We start from the raw sequence: 13318 nt of genomic DNA on the forward strand, positions 1-13318 counted from the left end.
TCCTAAAAATCCGCCAAAAAAACGCTATAAAAGTAAATTGAACCCCCCTTCATCACCCCCTTAGGGAAAAATTATAAAATTTTTAAAAATGTATTTATTTCCATTTTCCCATTAGGGTTAGGGTTGGGGTTAGGGTTGGGGTTTGGGCTAAAGTTAGGGTTGGGGCTTAAGTTAGGGTTGGGGCTAAAGTTAGGGTTGGGGCTAAAGTTAGGGTTGGGGCTAAAGTTAGGGTTGGGGCTAAAGTTAGGGTTTGCATTATATTTACGGTTGGGATTAGGGTTGGGATTAGGGTTAGGGGTGTGTTTGGGTTAGGGTTTCACTTAGAATTGGGGGGCTTCCACTGTTTAGGCACATCAGGGGCTCTGCAAATGCAACGTGACGCCTGCAGACCAATCCATCTAAGTCTGCATTCCAAACGGCACTCCTTTCCTTCCGAGCTCTGCCGTGCTGTTATGACCCCAATGGCGAGGGTCTCAGAGGAACGTGGAAGTCTGCAGAATACAAAAATCCAGCTCCTAGGGCAGTGGTAACTGGGTTGACCATATATCTACTCCTAACGCCAACACTAGAAGTAGCCGGGGATCATTCCTACGTTGATTCTAGATGACACGCGCCAGCCGGAGAATCTAGCTACCCCTAGTAGAGGAAAACAAAGACCTTTCTTGCCTCCAGAGAAGGGGACCCCAAAGCTGGATAGAAGCCCCCCACAAATAATGACGGTGAGGTAAGAGGAAATGACAAACACAGAAATGAACCAGGTTTAGCACAGAGAGGCCCGCTTACTGATAGCAGAATAAAGAAAGGTAACTTATATGGTCAACAAAAACCCTATCAAAATCCACACTGGAAATTCAAGAACCCCCGAACCGTCTAACGGTCCGGGGGGAGAACACCAGCCCCCCTAGAGCTTCCAGCAAAGGTCAGGATATAGATTAGGAACAAGCTGGACAAAAATACAAAACCAAAACAAATAGCAAAAAGCAAAAGGCAGACTTAGCTGATATAACTGGAACCAGGATCAGTAGACAAGAGCACAGCAGACTAGCTTTGATAACTACGTTGCCAGGCATTGAACTGAAGGTCCAGGGAGCTTATATAGCAACACCCCTAACTAACGACCCAGGTGCGGATAAAAGGAAAGACAGAAAAACCAGAGTCAAAAAACTAGTAACCACTAGAGGGAGCAAAAAGCAAATTCACAACAGTACCCCCCCTTAGTGAGGGGTCACCGAACCCTCACCACGACCACCAGGGCGATCAGGATGAGCGGCATGAAAGGCACGAACTAAATCGGCCGCATGAACATCAGAGGCGACCACCCAGGAATTATCCTCCTGACCATAGCCCTTCCACTTGACCAGGTACTGAAGCCTCCGCCTGGAGAGGCGAGAATCCAAGATCTTCTCCACCACGTACTCCAACTCGCCCTCAACCAACACCGGAGCAGGAGGCTCAGCAGAAGGAACTACAGGCACAATGTACCGCCGCAACAAGGACCTATGAAATACATTGTGAATAGCAAACGACACAGGAAGATCCAGACGAAAAGATACAGGATTAAGGATTTCCAATATCTTGTAAGGCCCAATAAAACGAGGTTTAAATTTGGGAGAGGAGACCTTCATAGGAACAAAGCGGGAAGAAAGCCATACCAAATCCCCAACGCGTAGTCGGGGACCCACACCGCGACGGCGGTTGGCAAAGCGCTGAGCCTTCTCCTGTGACAACTTCAAGTTGTCCACCACATGATTCCAGATCTGCTGCAACCTATCCACCACAGAATCCACCCCAGAACAGTCAGAAGGCTCCACATGACCCGAAGAAAAGCGAGGATGGAAACCAGAGTTGCAGAAAAAAGGCGAAACCAAGGTGGCGGAACTAGCCCGATTATTAAGGGCAAACTCAGCCAATGGCAAGAATGTCACCCAATCGTCCTGATCAGCAGAGACAAAACACCTCAAATAAGCCTCCAAAGTCTGATTGGTTCGCTCCGTCTGTCCATTAGTCTGAGGATGGAAAGCAGACGAAAACGACAAATCAATGCCCATCCTACTACAAAAGGATCGCCAGAACCTGGAAACGAACTGGGATCCTCTGTCTGACACAATATTCTCAGGGATGCCGTGCAAACGAACCACGTTCTGGAAAAACACAGGAACCAGATCGGAAGAGGAAGGCAGCTTAGGCAAAGGAACCAAATGGACCATCTTGGAGAAGCGATCACATATCACCCAGATAACGGACATGCCCTGAGATAGCGGAAGATCAGAAATGAAATCCATGGAGATATGTGTCCAAGGTCTCTTCGGGACAGGCAAGGGCAAGAGCAAACCGCTGGCACGAGAACAGCAAGGCTTAGCTCGAGCACAAGTCCCACAGGACTGCACAAATGACCGCACATCCCTTGACAAGGAAGGCCACCAAAAGGACCTGGCCACCAGATCTCTGGTGCCAAAAATTCCCGGGTGACCTGCCAACACCGAGGAATGAACCTCGGAAATGACTCTGCTGGTCCACTTATCCGGGACAAACAGTCTGTCTGGTGGACAAGACTCAGGCCTATCAGCCTGAAATCTCTGCAACACACGTCGCAGATCCGGAGAAATAGCTGACAAGATAACTCCATCTTTAAGAATACCAACAGGATCAGTGACTCCAGGAGCATCAGGCACAAAGCTCCTGGAAAGAGCATCGGCCTTCACATTCTTTGAACCTGGTAAATACGAGACAACAAAATCAAAGCGGGAGAAAAACAATGACCAGCGGGCCTGTCTCGGATTAAGGCGTTTAGCAGACTCGAGATACATCAGATTTTTGTGATCAGTCAAGACCACCACACGATGCTTAGCACCCTCGAGCCAATGACGCCACTCCTCAAATGCCCATTTCATGGCCAACAACTCCCGATTGCCCACATCATAATTTCGCTCGGCAGGCGAAAACTTCCTAGAGAAAAAGGCACAAGGTTTCATAACAGAGCAACCAGGGCCTCTCTGCGACAAAACGGCCCCTGCCCCAATTTCCGAAGCATCCACCTCAACCTGAAAGGGAAGTGAGACGTCAGGCTGGCACAAAACAGGCGCCGAAGTAAACCGGCGTTTCAACTCCTGGAAAGCCTCCACGGCAGCAGGAGCCCAGTTAGCTACATCGGAGCCCTTCTTGGTCATATCCGTCAAAGGTTTCACAATGCTAGAAAAATTAGCGATAAAACGACGGTAGAAGTTAGCGAAGCCCAAGAACTTCTGAAGACTCTTAACTGACGAGGGCTGAGTCCAATCAAGAATAGCTCGGACCTTGACTGGGTCCATCTCCACAGCAGAAGGGGAAAAAATGAACCCCAAAAAGGGAACCTTCTGTACACCAAAGAGACACTTTGAGCCCTTGACAAACAAAGAATTTTCATGCAAAATTTTAAAGACCAACCTGACCTGCTCCACATGCGAATCCCAATTATCAGAAAAAACCAAAATATCATCCAGATAAACAATCAAAAATTTATCCAGATACTTCCGGAAAATGTCATGCATAAAGGACTGAAAAACTGAAGGCGCATTGGAGAGCCCAAAAGGCATCACTAAGTACTCAAAATGACCTTCGGGCGTATTGAATGCGGTTTTCCATTCATCACCTTGCTTAATGCGCACAAGGTTGTACGCACCACGAAGGTCTATCTTGGTGAACCACTTGGCACCCTTAATCCGGGCAAACAAGTCAGACAACAGCGGCAAAGGATACTGAAATTTGACAGTGATCTTATTCAAAAGCCGATAATCAATACAAGGTCTCAAAGATCCGTCCTTTTTTGCCACAAAAAAGAATCCCGCACCAAGAGGGGAAGAAGACGGACGAATATGTCCCTTCTCCAGAGACTCCTTGATATATGAACGCATAGCGGTATGTTCAGGTACCGACAGATTAAACAGTCTTCCCTTAGGAAACTTACTGCCCGGGATCAAATCTATAGCACAGTCACAGTCCCTATGAGGAGGCAGTGCACTGGACTCAGACTCACTGAAGACATCCTGATAATCAGACAAATACTCCGGAACTTCCGAAGGCGTAGAAGAAGCAATAGACACAGGCAGGGAATCCCCATGAATACCACGACAGCCCCAACTTGAGACTGACATAGCCTTCCAGTCCAGGACTGGATTATGGGTCTGTAACCATGGCAGCCCTAAAACAACCAAATCATGCATTTTATGTAAAACCAGGAAACGTATCACCTCGCGGTGTTCAGGAGTCATGCACATGGTAACCTGTGTCCAATACTGCGGTTTATTTGCTGCCAATGGTGTAGCATCAATACCCCTAAGAGGAATAGGATTTTCTAATGGTTCAAGAGTAAAACCACAGCGCTTAGCAAATGAGAGATCCATGAGACTCAGGGCAGCACCTGAATCTACAAACGCCATGACAGGATAAGATGACAGTGAGCAAATCAAAGTTACAGACAGAATAAATTTAGGTTGCAAATTACCAACGGTGACAGGACTAACAACCTTAGCTATACGTTTAGAGCATGCTGAGATAACATGTGTAGAATCACCACAGTAGTAGCACAAGCCATTCTGGCGTCTATGAATTTTCCGCTCATTTCTAGTCAGGATTCTATCACATTGCATTAAATCAGGTGTCTGTTCAGACAACACCATGAGGGAATTTGCGGTTTTTCTATCACATTGCACCGAATTAGGTGTCTGTTCATACAACACCATGAGGGAATTTGCGGTTTTGCGCTCCCGCAACCGCCGGTCAATTTGAATAGCCAGTGCCATAGTATCATTCAGACCTGTGGGAATGGGAAAACCCACCATAACATTCTTAATGGCTTCAGAAAGGCCATTTCTAAAATTAGCGGCCAGTGCACACTCGTTCCAATGTGTCAGCACGGACCATTTCCGAAATTTTTGGCAATACACTTCAGCCTCGTCCTGCCCCTGAGACATAGCCAGCAAGGCCTTTTCTGCCTGAATCTCAAGATTGGGTTCCTCATAAAGTAAACCGAGCGCCAGAAAAAACGCATCAAGATCAGCCAATGCCGGATCTCCTGGCGCCAGCGAAAAAGCCCAATCCTGAGGGTCGCCCCGTAAGAACGAAATAACAATTTTTACTTGCTGAGCAGAATCTCCAGATGAACAGGGTCTCAGGGACAAAAACAATTTACAATTATTCACGAAATTCCTAAACTTAAACCTGTCTCCGGAAAACAGTTCAGGAATCGGTATTTTAGGTTCTGACCTAGGATTTCTGATAACATAGTCTTGTATGCCCTGCACACGAGTAGCCAGCTGGTCCACACTTGTAATCAAGGTCTGGACATTCATGTCTGCAGCAAGCATAGCCACTCTGAGGTAAAGGGGAAGGAGAAAAAAAAAAACTCAGAATCTTCTTTCTTATAATCCCTCTTCTGCAATGCATTAAACCTTTAATACTGGCCTGGCAAACTGTTATGACCCCAATGGCGAGGGTCTCAGAGGAACGTGGAAGTCTGCAGAATACAAAAATCCAGCTCCTAGGGCAGTGGTAACTGGGTTGACCATATATCTACTCCTAACGCCAACACTAGAAGTAGCCGGGGATCATTCCTACGTTGATTCTAGATGACACGCGCCAGCCGGAGAATCTAGCTACCCCTAGTAGAGGAAAACAAAGACCTTTCTTGCCTCCAGAGAAGGGGACCCCAAAGCTGGATAGAAGCCCCCCACAAATAATGACGGTGAGGTAAGAGGAAATGACAAACACAGAAATGAACCAGGTTTAGCACAGAGAGGCCCGCTTACTGATAGCAGAATAAAGAAAGGTAACTTATATGGTCAACAAAAACCCTATCAAAATCCACACTGGAAATTCAAGAACCCCCGAACCGTCTAACGGTCCGGGGGGAGAACACCAGCCCCCCTAGAGCTTCCAGCAAAGGTCAGGATATAGATTAGGAACAAGCTGGACAAAAATACAAAACCAAAACAAATAGCAAAAAGCAAAAGGCAGACTTAGCTGATATAACTGGAACCAGGATCAGTAGACAAGAGCACAGCAGACTAGCTCTGATAACTACGTTGCCAGGCATTGAACTGAAGGTCCAGGGAGCTTATATAGCAACACCCCTAACTAACGACCCAGGTGCGGATAAAAGGAAAGACAGAAAAACCAGAGTCAAAAAACTAGTAACCACTAGAGGGAGCAAAAAGCAAATTCACAACACCGTGCGCCCAAACAGTGGTTCCCACCCACATATGGGGTATCAGCGTACTCAGGACAAATTGGACAACAACTTTTGCAGTCCAATTTCTCCTGCTACCCTTGAGAAAAAAATTGGGGGCTAAAAGATCATTTTGTGGAAAGAAAAAATGATTTTTTAATTTTCATGGCTCTATATTATAAACTGTGTGAAACTTTTTGGGGTTAAAAGTGCTCACCACACATCTAGATACGTTCTTTAGGGGGTCTTCTTTCCAAAATTGGGTCATTTGTGGGGGGTTTCCACTGTTTAGGCACATCAGGGGCTCTCCAAAGGCGACATGGGTTCCGATCTCAATTCCAGCCAATTTTGCATTGAGAAGTCAAACGGCGCTCCTTCCCTTCCGAGCTCTGCCATGCACTCAAACAGTGGTTTACCCCCATTTATGGTGTATCAGCGTACTCAGGACAAATTGCACAACAACTTTTGGGGTACAATTTGATCTGTTACTCTTGGAAAAATAAAAAAAATTGGGGCAAAAAGATCATTTCTTGTGAAAAAATATGAATTTTTTTTTATGGCTCTACATTATAAACTTCTGTGAAGCACTTGGGGGTTCAAAGTGCTCACAGCACATCTAGATTAGTTCCTTAGAGGGTCTACTTTCCAAAATGGTGTCACTTGTGGGGGGTTTCCACTGTTTAGGCACATCAGGGGCTCTCCAAACATGACATGATGTCCGATCTCAATTCCAGCAAATTTTGCATTGAAAAGTCAAATGACGCTCCTTCCCTTCCGAACTCTGCCATGTGCCCAAACAATGGTTTACCCTAACATATGGGGTATTGGCGTACTCAGGACAAATTGTACAACGACTTTTGTGGTCCAATTTCTCCTGTTACCCTTGGTAAAATAAAACAAATTGGATCTGAAGTAAAAATGTTGTGAAAAAAAGTTAAATGTTAATTTTTTTTTAAACATTCCAAAAATTCCTGTGAAGCACCTGAAGGGTTAATAATCTTTTTGAATGTGGTTTTTAGTACCTTGAGGGGTTCAGTTTTTAGAATGGTGTCACTTTTGGGCATTTTGTCATATAGACCCCTCAAAGTCACTTCAAGTGCGAGGTGGTCCTTAAAAAAAAATTGGCAAATTTTGTTGAAAAAAATGAGAAATCGCTGGTCAACTTTTAACCCTTATAACTCCCTAACAAAAAAAATATGTTTCCAAAATTGTGCTGATGTAAAGCAGACATGTGGGAAATGTTGTTTATTAACTATATTATGTGATATAACTCTCTAATTTAAAGGCATAAAAACTAACAGTTTGAAAATTGGGTAAAATCTTGGAGAGCATTCTAAGGGATGCTACGCTGGAGTATCTGAAGAGGAATAACCTTATGACCTAATATCAACATGGGTTTACTAGGGACCGTTCCTGTCAGACTAATCTGATCAATTTCTATGAAAAGGCAAGTTCCGGACTGGACCAAAGGAAACCCAGTGGACGTAGTGCATATGGACTTTTCAAAAGCTTTTGATACGGTGCCACACAAAAGGTTGAAACATAAAATGAGAATAATGGGGATAGGGGAAAATATGTGTAAGTGGGTTAAGAGCTGGCACAGGGATAGCGAACAGAGTGTGGTTATTAATGGGGCACACTCGGACTGGGTCGCGGTTAGCAGTGGGGTACCACAGGGGTTAGCATTGGGCCCTCTTCTTTTTAACATATTTATTAATTACCTTGTAGGGGGCATACAGAGTTAAATTTCAATATTTGCAGATGACACCAAACTCTTCAGGGTAATCAATACAGGGGAGGACAATTTTATATTACAGGATGATTTATGTAAACTAGAAGCTTGAGTTCATAAATGGCAAATGAGCTTTACTGGGGATAAATGTAAGGTCATTCACTTGGGTAGACGTAATAAGATGTATAACTATGTGCTTAATTCTAAAACTCTGGGTAAAACCGTCAATGAAAAAGACCTGGGAGTATGGGTGGATGATAAACTCACATTTAGTGGCCAGTGTCAGGCAGCTGCTACAAAGGCAAATAAAATAATGGGATGCATTAAAAGAGGCATATATGCTCATGATGAGAACATAATTTTACCTCTATACAAGTCACTAGTTCGACCACACTTAGAATACTGTGTACAGTTCTGGTCTCCGGTGTATAAGAAAGACATAGCTGAACTAGAGCGGGTGCAGAGAAGAGCGGCCAAGGTTATTAGAGGACTGGGGGGTCTGCAATACCAAGATAGGTTACTACACTTGAGGCTATTTAGTTTGGAAAAACGAAGGCTAATGGGTGATCTTATTTTAATGTATAAATATATGAGGGGACAGTACAAAGACCTTTCTGATGATCTTTTTAATCATAGACCTGAGACAGGGACAAGGGGGCATCCTCTACTTCTGAAGAAAATAAGGTTTAAGGATAATAACAGACGCGGATTCTTTACTGTAAGAGCAGTGAGACTATGGAACACTCTGCCGTATGATGTTGTAATGAGTGATTCATTACTTAAATTTAAGAGGGGACTGGATGCCTTTCTTGAAAAGTATAATGGAATGATGCTCAAAATCAAAGTGGAAAATGAAGTTACAGGCTGATCCAACTTCAGTGGAAATGCCTCAAGTCAAGGAAATGATGCTCAGTAGTTTGTGTGTGGCCTCCACGTGCCTGTATGACCTCCCGACAACGCCAGGGCATGCTCTGTCTGTGGTGCAACGTGACGTTGGTGGATGGTGCGAGACATGATGTCCTAGATGTGTTCAATCGGATTTAGGTCTGGGGAACGGGTGGGCCAGTCCATAGCTTCATTGCCTTCATCTTGCTGACACACTCCAGCCACATGAGGTCTGGCATTGTTCTGCATTAGGAGGAAGCCAGGGCCAATCGAACCAGCATATTGTCTCACAAGGGGATCTGAGGATCTCATTTCAGTACCTAATGAGTCAGGCTACCTCTGGTGAGCATATGGAGGGCTCTGCGGCTCTCCAAAGAAATGCCACCCCACACCATTACTGACCCCCAGCAAACCGGTCATGCTGAAGGATGTTGAAAGCAGCAGATCGCTCTCCACGGTGTCTCCAGACTCTGTCACGTCTGTCACATGTGCTCAGTGTGAACTTGCTTTCATCTGTGAAGAGCACAGGGCGCTAGTGGCGAATTTGCCAATCCTGGTGTTCTGTGGCAAATGCCAAGCATCCTGCACGGTGTTGGGCTGTGAGCACAACCCCCATCTATGGACGTCGGGCACTCAGACCATCCTCATGGGGTCGGTTTCTAACCGTTTGTGCAGACACATGCACATTTGTGGCCTGCTGGAGGTCACTTTGCAGGACTCTGGCAGTGCTCCTCCTGTTCCTCCTTGCACAAAGGCTGAGGTAGCGGTCCTGCTGCTGGGTTGTTGCCCTCCTACAGCCCTCTCCACGTCTGCTGGGGTACTGGCCTGTCTCCTGGTAGCGCCTCCATCCTCTGGACACTACGCTGACAGACACTGCAAACCTTCTTGCTACAGCTCGCACTGATGTGCCATCCTGGATGAGCTGCACGACCGGAGCCTCTTGTGTGGGTTGTAGAGTTCATCTCATGCTACCACAAGTGTGGAAAGCACAACCAACATTTAAAAGTAACCAAAACATCAGCCAGAAAGCATTGGTACTGAGATGTGGTCTGTGGTCCCCACCTGCAAAACCACTCCTTTATTGAAGGTGTCTTGATAATTGCCAATAATTTATGTGAAATTGATGGACAAACAGTGTTGCTTCCTAAGTGGACAGTTTGATTTCACAGAAGTATGATTTACTTGGAGTCATATTCTGTTTAAGTGTTACCTTTATTCTTTTTAGCAGTGTATATATATATATATATATATATATATATATATATATATATATATATATATATATATATATATATATATATATATTACATTCCCACGATAAGTGTCTGGTGCATTTTTGATGTTGCTGAATTTCTGAACCATTTCTGTAACTATTAATTAAATTAGATTTCTTGGATTTTTTTTCATTGCATTTTTGTGTGCGTTTTTGTAACATACGTTTTTATCGTGTTTTTTACTCTGGTGTGTCACTCTAAAAGCTGCCTTGTTTCTTAAACCTTCTAGTATTTTGATTTTACTTTATTGACATACTTGGGTACAGATTACATGCAATTTTGAGGAGCTTCCACCATGGAAACACATTAAAAATAAATTTTTTACTTGCAGATTTTCTGCATCTAATGTAAGTCTATGAGGAAAAGCTGCACAGAAAACTCAGCGTACCCGCAAGAGAAATTAACATGCTGTGGATTTAAAACATGCACCACTGGTGAGTTACCACAGCATAAATAAGAAGCACAGTGGCCAGGAGATTTCTATGAATCCCATCTACTTTGCTGGAACTGTAAGTCTATGTGCCCACTTTGCATTTTTTAAGCGTTTTTGGCGAGTTTTTCCGCTGCAGAAACGCTACAAAAAGCTTACAAAATACATCCCATTATTTTTAATGGCATTCCGCAATTGTTGTGCCCATGCTGTGTGCTCATGCTGCGGAAACGCCTCGCGGAAAAAAACACAGCATGTTCATTAATTCTGCGGAATCACGGCGATTCCGCCGCTATAGAATTGTATTGGGACGTATGAAAAAAAAAAAAAAAAAAACAATGCATGAAAAACGTGAGAAAAACTAGACAAATACGCGATAACAAAGCAAAAGAAAAAAAGGCAGAAAATCGCGAGTGGATTTCCTGGCAAGGGAGTCCGGTTTTGATGAGGAAAATTCTGCTAAGATTCTGCAACGTGGGCACATAGCCTAAGGCCATGGTCACACTTTTGCGGGTTTTACCGCGGATCCGCGGCGATTTTGATGCTGCGGGTCCACAGCAGTTTCCATAGCGTTTACATTTACATGTAAACCCTATGGAAACCGCAAACCGCTGTGCACATGCTGCGGGAAAAACCGCGCAGAAATGCAGCGGTTTACAACCCGCAGCATGTCACTTCTTTGTGCAGAATCGCAGCGATTCTGCACACATAGAAATGCATTGATCCGCTTACTTCCCGCATGGGGCTGTGCCCACGATGCGGGAAGTAAGCGGATAATGTGCGGTTGCTACCCGGGGTGGAGGAGAGGAAACTCTCCTCCAGGCCCTGGTAACCATATTTGTGGTAAAAAAAATAATAAAAATAAAAAATAATGCTATACTCACCTCTCAGCGCTGCACGCGGCCGTCCGGTCTCAGATTTGCTGTGCGAGCAGGACCTGCGGTGACGTCGCGGTCACATGACCGTGATGACGTCGCGGTCACATGACCGTGACATCATGAAGGTCCTTCTCGCACAGCATCTTTGGAAACGGACCGAAATGAAGGAGATCGGGACGTCAGAGGGGGTGAGTATAAACCATTTTTTTTTTACTTTTAACATTACTATTGATGCTGCATATGCAGCATCAATAGTAAAACCAAAGCCCGCAGCGGAAACCGCAATACAAAACGTGATAAATCTGCAGGGATAACCGCAACGGTTTTGCCCTGCAGATTTATCAAATCCGCTGCGGGAGAACCCGCAGGGACCCGAACCTACGTGTGCACATAGCCTCAGACGCTGCGTTTTTGAGGCAAGGAAAACACACAGCCTCAAAAGGCTAAAAGCTCATAGTGGGAAATGAGCCTACATTTTATGTAAGTAACTCAGGGCTTGCAGTTACAATATTTAGCATTATATGGTTGTCATTATATGGCATTACAATTGAGGAACATGAACTTGTTAATAAATATATAAAGTAAGTGGTATACTAATGCTGGAGCCTATGGTTTTATGGTCATAGTTATGGAATTGCTAAAGTCAACTGCTCTGTCATCCTAACAAACACATTCGGATACTTGCTCATACGTAGGATCGGAACGATAACGGAAGTGAAGACGAAGAACAAGAAAAGTAAATATCACTTCTTCATGAATGATAAAGGATCACTGGTAAGATGTAAACGATATCTATCACCATTTTTATCAGTATTGGATTACATCGCTATGTAATTCTTATCTCTAAATAAGACATAAATAAATTGCTTACATAATTGGTTCTAGAGCCCTAAATTACATTCCAAGTAAAGGTGCCAGAAACCTCCTTTCTAATAGTGCGATTAGTGAAACAGTTGGTGATCTGGTACAATATTTTAGGGACAAAAGGGATTTAAATAGAGTTAATGTAAGGTAGTTTTTTTTTCATCCCAGTTGTATGTAACGGTAAGAACAAAATGAACAATATTATTTCCGTCCTCTAGGAAAGAATTAGCAAGTCAAATATTGAGTCAGGCCTCAAGCATATGCTAAGAAGATTGCTTTGATCTTATCCGCTCTAAAAGCTCCATTATTGAATTTATACTCTGTGAACACATACAAGGCCAATATACAATGCATACATAACTACACTGTTTGAAGAAGAAGAGGAGAATGGTGCTTGACAGAGACTAAAGATGAAATGAGCTGAAATATACAAAAAAATGGGTGTATATCAAATTCTGTTAATTTACTTCTTATACCACTGTAGCACTCTCATAATGCGGAGATAACAAGAAAAAAAATAAATAAATGTAAAAAAAAAAAGTTTACAGTTGCTTGTAGCAACTAAGTACTGGGAAAAAAAAGTATAGTTTGCTACATTTTCTGTTAAAAAGTACACCAACAGTCACTTCTGAAAACAGGGAAAAGTTATAGGCATACATAAGAAAAAAATCTAGAAGCCGGACAGAAATATCAATTAAAAGGTGATAGCGAATGGTCATACAAATTATGAGACCAGACTGCACTCCAGAGAGGGCGGAACAAAACAAGGAGGAGTACTACTGCAGACCTGAAAGCTAAGAAATGGTGCACAACAATAGTGACGACACGCCTGATTATTATATCAGCCCATCGATGCTCAGTGCTTTGCACTACTCTGAGCACAGGGAGATGAATGAGGGGAAGTATCTTCCGGCTTTAAAAACAGAACATTACTTTTTCACTATGGAATATAGTTTATGTGAAATCAGTATCCTTGTATAGTAAGGGATCAAACAAGTATTATTACTGCAAAACATTTTTGTACAGTAAACCCAAATGTCATATACATACAAA

General features: G+C 43.7%; 1 protein-coding gene across 7 annotated transcripts in view; it reads right to left on the reverse strand.

The window, feature by feature from the left end:
- The window catches only part of MSI2 (musashi RNA binding protein 2), an 894813-nt gene that overhangs the window by 317685 nt on the left and 563810 nt on the right, over positions 1–13318 (reverse strand). The gene's annotated exons all lie outside the window — the stretch shown is intronic.

The sequence above is a fragment of the Ranitomeya variabilis genome, chromosome 3 (assembly GCF_051348905.1).
Source record: "Ranitomeya variabilis isolate aRanVar5 chromosome 3, aRanVar5.hap1, whole genome shotgun sequence".
In the NCBI taxonomy this organism is placed as follows: domain Eukaryota; kingdom Metazoa; phylum Chordata; class Amphibia; order Anura; family Dendrobatidae; genus Ranitomeya; species Ranitomeya variabilis.